An 8,759-nucleotide genomic window follows, 5' to 3' on the forward strand; every position below is an offset into this window, starting at 1 on the left:
AGTGGCAAATAGGGGTTTTCTGACCTTTGAAAAGATTTTGTGACTTTTTGAGCTCTGCGCCTTCCAGCGCCACCTACAGACCTGAGGTGAAAATGTGGCCTGAATGTCACTTTTTGATTTTTAAAAAGCCGCAAAAAAAGTAAGAAGTCCACGCCAGGCATCCCTTAGGCGTATTTTTGCTGAAATAAGTGCAACAACAGTGCACTTGCACCGACTGTATTATTACGGTGCACCATTTTCATGAACTTGGCACGGAAGCACATAACAGCTCCAATCTAAAAACTAACCTCAAATACACCTACAATGTTAAATTCCCCCATTATAGGAGGGGTTTCTAAATCCTTGGCCTCAGCAGTCACATGCCCGACATATCATCATCACCCCTGAGATTATCACGGCAAGCAGGTGACTACGGGATCATCAGCACCGGAGGAGCAGGAGGTGTAACAGGTGACTACAGGATCATCAGCACCGGAGGAGCAGGACGTGTAACAGGTGACTGTCAGGACCCTATTTACTATTAGGCACCTGAGGGCAGGTGCCTAGGGTGGCACCACAGAGTGTTTATTTTTCTTAACATTTCTTACTGCCAACAGGGTAATCTGATCATGGGGAGGGCTGTGGCTAATTCCAAAATATACCTGATGTGCCCAAAGTCCATGACCTGGAGTCACTGGGGTGGCCCATCAGCTCTGATTGACGTTCCCCCAGCTTGGCCACGTCATTACTGGCACATCCGAAATTTCACATATAGCCAAGATTTCAGATGCACCAGTGATGACATGGCCAAGCTAAAGGAATATCAGTCAGAACTGGATGGGTGGGCTTGCAGCTGTCCCCCGATGACTGTACATACACAGTATTGTACCGCGTGTCGTCTCATTCCCTCTCTGTTGGTGTCCCGCAAGGCTCTGTCCTAGGACCCTTGCTCTTCTCTATCTACACTTTTGGCCTGGGACAGCTCATAGAGTCCTATGGCTTTCAGTATCACTCCTACGCTGATGACACACAAATTTACCTCTCTGGTCCAGACATCACCACCTTACTATCTAGAATCCCACAATGTCTATCTTCTATATCATCCTTCTTCGCCTCTCGCTTTCTTAAACTTAACATGGATAAGACAGAATTCATAATCTTTCCCCCATCTTGTTCAACCCCCCCAACAGACCTATCTATCACGATCAATGGCTGCACATTATCCCCAGTCAACAAAGCCCGCTGCCTTGGAGTGATCTTGGATTCTGCCCTTTCCTTCCGACCGCACATCCAAGCCCTTTCCACCACCTGCCGTCTCCAACTCAAAAACATCTCCCGCATCCGCGCTTTCCTTAACTTTGAATCTGCGAAAATACTTGTACATGACCTCATTATCTCCCGCCTAGACTATTGCAACATTCTCCTCTGTGGCCTTCCATCTAGCACTCTCGCACCCCTCCAATCTATCCTCAACTCTGCTGCCCGACTAATCCACCTCTCACCCTATTATTCCTCTGCCTCTCCCCTTTGCCAATCCCTTCACTGGCTCCCCATTGCCCAACGAATTCACTTCAAAGTACTTACAAATACATACAAGGCCGTCCATAACCTGTCCCCTCCCTACATCTCTGAGCTAATTTCCCGATACACCCCCACACGCACTCTCCGATCCTCACAAGACCTCCTTCTCTCCCCTCCTCTTATTGCCTCTTCCCACAATCGACTCCAGGATTTCTCCCGTGCATCCCCCATACTCTGGAACTCGCTACCCCAACATATCAGACTCTCACCTACAGTGGAATCCTTCAAAAGAAACCTGAAAACCCACCTCTTCAGACAAGCCTACAACCAGTGACCCTGCTGCCTCTATACCGCCATGACCAACTTAACCCGCACCTACTGTGTCCTTCTCCCATACCATGTAGATTGTAAGCCCTCACGGGCAGGGCCCTCTCTCCTTCTGTACCAGTTTGTAACTCATTTTGTTTATGATTAGTGCAATTGTCTGTATTATGTATGTGCACCCCTTATCATATGTACAGCGCTATGGAATGAATGGCGCTTAAATAAAATAATAAATAATAATAATATTGGTATCTGCAGGGGCGTTGCTAGGGTCTCAACAGATCCAGGGCCCAAGCACCAATGCATAGCCCAATTCTCTAAGTTGAACAACCGCACCCCCCCCCCCCCCCCGCCTCCCCCTGCAAACACTAGCAGTGAGGACATTTTACCGTACTTGCTATACAGCAGCACATACCTCTCTCATACAGGGCCTCCCAGGTGACGTCTCCTCTGATGTAGATCTTCTCTGTCATCATCTTCTCTATTCAGTCCGGACACTTCTCTCAGCCGCCTCGTCTTTGCAGAGTGTGACACACAGACATCTTAGATTTCTTACTTTTCGGTATCCCCAAATACTATCTTGAAGAAAGTGCCCCCCATAGTAACAGTACTCCTCATAGTCCCACCAATAGTAATTCCCTTCTAGAATGCTCTCATTAGTAATAATGTTTTTTGCTTGCCTGATGTTTGCCCAGTGAAGTTTACCTGGACTTTGTTTATTTTGTTAATAAACCCCTTTTACTTCACCCTCTTTGGTCTGTTTCGTGGGTGCCTTGCATTACACAGTCTTATGTAATTAACATCACCCCCTCCCCTGCTGCCTTCAACATACAGTCCCATGTAAATAACATCACCTCCTCAATATTCAGTCCCATATAAATAACATCACTCACTCCCCAGACACCTTCAACATACAGTCCCATGTAAATAATATTACCCCTCAATATTCAGTCCCATATAAATATCACACCATCTCTCCTGCCCCTTCCAACATACAGTACCATGTAAATAAAATCACCCCCTCCCTAGCCACCTCCAACACGCAGTCCCATGTAAATAACATTACCCCTTAACATTCAATCCCATGTAAATAATATCACCCCCTCCCCAGCCACCTCCAACATGCAGTCCCAGTGGGCTTGCAGCTGTCCCCCGATGACTGTACATACACAGTATTGGTATCTGCAGGGGCGTTGCTAGGGTCTCAACAGATCCAGGGCCCAAGCACCAATGCATAGCCCAATTCTCTAAATTGAACAACCGCATCCCCCCCCCCCCTCCCCCAGCAAACACTAGCAGTGAGGACATTTTACCGTACTTGCTATACAGAAGCACATATCTCTCTCATACAGGGCCTCCCAGGTGACGTCTCCTCTGATGTAGATCTTCTCTGTCATCATCTTCTCTATTCTGTCCGGACACTTCTCTCAGCTGCCTCGTCTTTGCAGAGTGTGACACACAGACATCTTAGATTTCTTACTTTTCGGTATCCCCAAATACTATCTTGAAGAAAGTGCCCCCCATAGTAACAGTACTCCTCATAGTCCCACCAATAGTAATTCCCTTCTAGAATGCTCTTATTAGTAATACTGCCCCCTACTGGACCCAACCGTGATAACGCTCCCTAAGAGTGCCCCCATTAGTAGAAGAGCCCTCCAGTATTAATACCCTCACAGAGCCCCCAGTAGAAATAAGGCCCCCCCTATTCCCCCCCCCAGTGGTAATAAAGCTCTCTACAGACCTTCAGTAGTAATAAGGACCCCCATAGTGCTCTTAGTAGAAATAAGGTGGATCTATAAGTCCCTCCCATAGAACCCCCAATAGCAATAGGAACGCCTAATGTCCCCTGGATTTAAAATGCCACCAGTATTTATACTGCCCCCTACTTTTATAATGCTCGCCCTGAAGCACCCCAAGTATTTTTAATGCCGCCTGCAGTGCCCCCTGTAGTTATATTGCCCCCTACTGTTATAATGCTCATCCTGAAGCGCCCCCAATATTTATAATACTGCCTGCAGTGCCCCCTGTAGTTATAGTGCCCCCTACTGTTATAATGCTCACCCTGAAGCATCCCCAATATTTATAATACTGCCTGCAGTGCCCCCTGTAGTTATATTCCTCCGTTTAGTGTCCTCAGAAATTATAATTCCTCAGCACCTCCACCATACAGTCCCATGTAAATAACACAATTTCCCTCCCTCCGCAATAGAGTCCCATATAAATACCATCACACCATCTCTCCAGCCCCCTCTAATATACAGTCCCATGTAAATAACATCCCTCTCTATCTACATCCCCCTCCAAAATACAGTCCCATGTAAATAACATCACACCATCTCTCCTGCCCCTTCCAACATACAGTCTGTAAGATCCTCACCTGTCTCGCACTCCGGTGTGACCAAAAAGGGTCCTCGTGGAGCTGCGGGACAGGTTACGCGTGTCTCCATTGATACACCAGCTCCGACCCCTTTGCGAACCGATGCGGGGATGTGTTCGCATGTGCGCCAGAGGGGGAAGACCGCATGGCTTTCTGGGACAGCTTGGCTGGGCTAGTGGCAGTATGCTGCGGCCGAGCTTGTCTCCAGTGCCTGTTGCGGATTCCATTCCGGGGTCCATGTCGACACGCTCGCGCACTCTCGCAGAGCCTGTCGTGCATCCGCATTTACGGTTGAAAATGGTTTTGCAAGGGGATACGCGTACGCGATTCACCGACCAGAAAAGGGAATAGCACCTGGCCGCAAGTTCAAAGCAGATCACAGGGCCGGCGTTGGTCTAATTGACTAATGGCCGACCAAAGCCTTGTACACAGGTGTAGGGCAGGATCATGACCTATGGGGAGTGGACACTTGGCGCCCTGGGATTTATTAGCAGGCACATAAAAGGTGGCCTCCCAGGTCGGTCAGTGCCCACTGTTATTATTCCTTATCCATGTGCAGGTCAGTACTGCTAGCTACTAACTGAAGTTTGCTGGGACTCCGTCCTATCCAGTGGGACCCAGGACCCGGGACTTTCCGTGACGCGTCCGTTTACCTGGCAAGTTGCACAGAGACTTATGCACGGATCGGGATTACTCCTGGCTTTCCTTTGTTTTTTGTTTGCCTGATGTTTGCCCAGTGAAGTTTACCTGGACTTTGTTTATTTTGTTAATAAACCCCTTTTACTTCACCCTCTTTGGTCTGTTTCGTGGGTGCCTTGCATTACACAGTCTTATGTAATTAACATCACCCCCTCCCCTGCCGCCTTCAACATACAGTCCCATGTAAATAACATCACCTCCTCAATATTCAGTCCCATATAAATATCACACCATCTCTCCTGCCCCTTCCAACATACAGTACCATGTAAATAAAATCACCCCCTCCCCAGCCACCTCCAACACGCAGTCCCATGTAAATAATATTACCCCTTAACATTCAATCCCATGTAAATAATATCACCCCCTCCCCAGCCACCTCCAACATGCAGTCCCATATAAATAACATTACCCCTCAACATACAGTCCCATGTAAATAACATCACCCTACCCCAGCCACTTCCAAATTTCAGTCCCATGTAATTAACATCACTCCACCTCACTGTCCCATGCAAATAACTTCCCTCCCTTCAGCCCTAACATATAGTCCCAGTTAAATAACTACAACTCCCAACATTGCTCTGCCTCTCACACTGAGTAATCTTCACTTTCCTCTCCTCATGTAGCAGACCTCACCTCAGCCTCTTCCCAGGGCTTCTCTTCACTGCTGAGCCGTCCTCTCCTGCACTGGTCACATGATGGTGACATCATCCCAGGCCCTTTTCAGCTACTGCATTTAGAACAGATCACATGGCCTGTGATGTCACCACAGGTCCTACAGAGGATGGCAATACAGTTATATCTAACAGGCAGGCAGTACATTCGGGGCCTGGGACAAAACATCAGGGGCCCAAGCCCCGAATGTTTTGACCTAGCAACGCCCCTGGGTATCTGACACCCGGGACCCCCTGCAATCGGCTGTTTGCGAAGACACCAGCACTCGCAGTAGCGCCGCAGCTTTCCCTAGGCAATGTGACTTTAATCGGTCAAATGGGCTAGGTGCAGCTCACTCTCTAGAACTGAATGGGGCTGAGCTGCGATACCAAGCCCAGCCGCTATACAACGTATGGCACTGTGTTCGGTGAGCATGGAGATGGCTGTGGCACTACTGTGAGCTAATCGGTAGGGGTCCCGGGTGTTGGACCCCCACTGATCAGATTCTGAGGATAGGTCATCCGTTAAAAAAATCTCAGAAAACCCCTTACCGCTAAGCTAACGCCGAAAGGCGTCATCTCCGCGGCGCTCCCAGGCTACGCTAACGCCGATTGGCGTCATCTCGCGTGAGCCGAGATTTCCTGTGAACGCGCGCACACAGGAGCGCGCGTTCACAGGAACGCATAGTGCACAAGTTCATCTGCAGCCTGCCGGCCGCGATCATTGGCTGGCAGGCTGTAGATTTTTGAATCGTCCAATGAAATGGTTATGTCAGACGCTATTTTGAAAATAGCGTCTGATATAACTGCTGCCTGGTCCTCTGGTGGTCCCTTTCGCTTGGATCGACCACCAGAGGACACAGGCAGCTCAGTAAGTAGCACCAAACACCACACTACACATTAGATATTACCCTGTCATTTATTAACCCCTTATTTAGCACCTGATCACCCATATTAGACTCCCTGATCACCCCCTTGTCCACCCCCCTGTCATTGATCACCCCCCCTGTAAGGGTCCCTCATCCCTGCCAGGTAGTTAGCTACTTGCTAGGTAGTTTAGCGCCCACCGCACCGCAGTCACCGATTAGTCGCTGATTAGCGTCATCGCTGTCGCTAATCAGCACTAGTACTATATAGTATCTGTAAGTGATCAATACTGATCGCAATCAGATCTATATAAGTACATTAGGGTCACCTTAGGTTCTACAAAAAACGCAGTGTTCGCCCGATCAGGCCTGATCTTGTGCGCACACTTGCGTTCAGTCCGCCCCGCCGCAGTGACAGAATTTTTTTTTTCTGATCACTGCAAAAACACTGTAAAATCGCTGCGCCGCTATAAAGATCACTTTTGAGCTTTTTGGATCTTTATTAGCGATCGCAGCTTTACTTCGCAAGCACTCCCTTTTACTAGGCAGGTTTGCTCTTTTTCCAGGGTAGTCTCAGAGGAATACCCCCTAAATTTAGTGAACCCAAAATGTCAAACAAGGGGTAATCCGCTGAAGAGGCCTACAGGATTCTGGCCGTGATGGATGAAAGCGATGGGGACGCCTCATCCGCTGAATCCAGTGGTTCAGAATATGAACCTGTAGACAGCAGTGGCACTCTAACGGCTAGTGAGGATGACGAGGTAGAGGTCCCTGCTACGGCCAGACGTACCCGATCCCATGTCAGGGTTCTGCATACCCTGCATGATGATCCTCATTTGCAGCAGAGTGGTGCTAGCGCTGATCTTGTTTATGGTGCGGCATACACCAGCAGCGCAGCACAGCCTGGACCTTCTACCAGCACTGCCGTATTCCCTGGTGAAGTGGCGAGCACCAGAAGGGCAGTTCCAGCTGGTACGGTGGCACGTGCAATAACTCCCCTGTCGCAGCCACCGCGTTCACAGGCCCGTAGAACCCTTAGTCTCCCAGAGGTGCTGGCAAATCCTAATTGGCAATCCCCTGATTCCGCCGCACCCGTATTGCCCCCTTTCACCGCCCAGTCTGGAGTTCGCGTGGAGACGGCTCATTTAGGATCGGCCCTTCAGTTTTTTGAGCTGTTCTTCACCGCGGATCTCTATGACCTAGTTGTGGCAGAAACCAACCGCTACGCCACACAGTTTATTACCGCCAATCCGGAAAGCTTCTATGCCCAGCCTTTCCGGTGGAAACCAGTCACCGTTTCAGAGTTTAAATTTTTTTTGGGCCTTCTCCTCAGCATGGGTCTAACTAAAAAAAATGTATTGCGGTCATATTGGTCTAAAGACCCAATACATTTCATGCCCATGTTCTCTGCTGCAATGTCTAGGGCACGTTTTGAGGCCATCATGTGCTTTATGCATTTTACGGACAATAGCACCTGTCATCCAAGAGGCCACCCTGCTTATGACCGGCTCCATAAAATTCGGCCCCTCATAGACCATTTGTCATCCAGATTTGCAGATGCGTATACCCCTAATCAAAACATCTGCATAGACGAGTCCCTAGTACATTTTACCGGGCGCCTTGGCATAAAACAGTACATCCCCAGCAAGCGCGCCCGGTATGGGGTCAAACTGTATAAGCTCTGTGAAAGGGCCACAGGCTATACATATCGTTTTAGGGTCTATGAGGGAAAAGACTCAAAACTGGAGCCGGTCGGATGTCCTGACTACCTGGGAAGCAGTGGCAAGATTGTCTGGGACTTGGTGTCACCCTTACTCCACAAGGGGTACCACTTATACGTGGACAATTTTTACTCAAGCGTGGCCCTCTTTCGGCACTTACATCTAGTCGGAATTCAATGCTGTGGCACCGCGCGACCTAGTCGCCGGGGCTTCCCCCAACGGCTCGTTAGTACCCGACTTGCACGGGGGGAGAGGGCTGCCTTGTGTGACCAAGAACTGCTCGCGGTGAAGTGGAGGGACAAGAGGGACGTTTACCTTCTGTCCACCATTCACGCAGACACGACTGTCCAAATTGAACGGGCAACTGGAGTCATTGTGAAACCCCTCTCTGTCCACGACTATAACCTTCACATGGGAGGGGTGGACTTCAATGACCAGATGTTGGCTCCCTATTTAGTTTCCCGCAGAACCAGACGCTGGTATAAGAAGGTGTCTGTTTATTTGATCCAATTGGCGATGTACAATAGTTTTGTTCTCTACAGTAAGGCTGGGAGAACAGGATCCTTCCTAAAATTCCAGGAAGAGATCATTTCGGAAATCCTGTATCCAGGAGGGTCCGTGC

This window comes from Bufo gargarizans, chromosome 6 (assembly GCF_014858855.1).
Source record: "Bufo gargarizans isolate SCDJY-AF-19 chromosome 6, ASM1485885v1, whole genome shotgun sequence".
Lineage (NCBI taxonomy): Eukaryota > Metazoa > Chordata > Amphibia > Anura > Bufonidae > Bufo > Bufo gargarizans.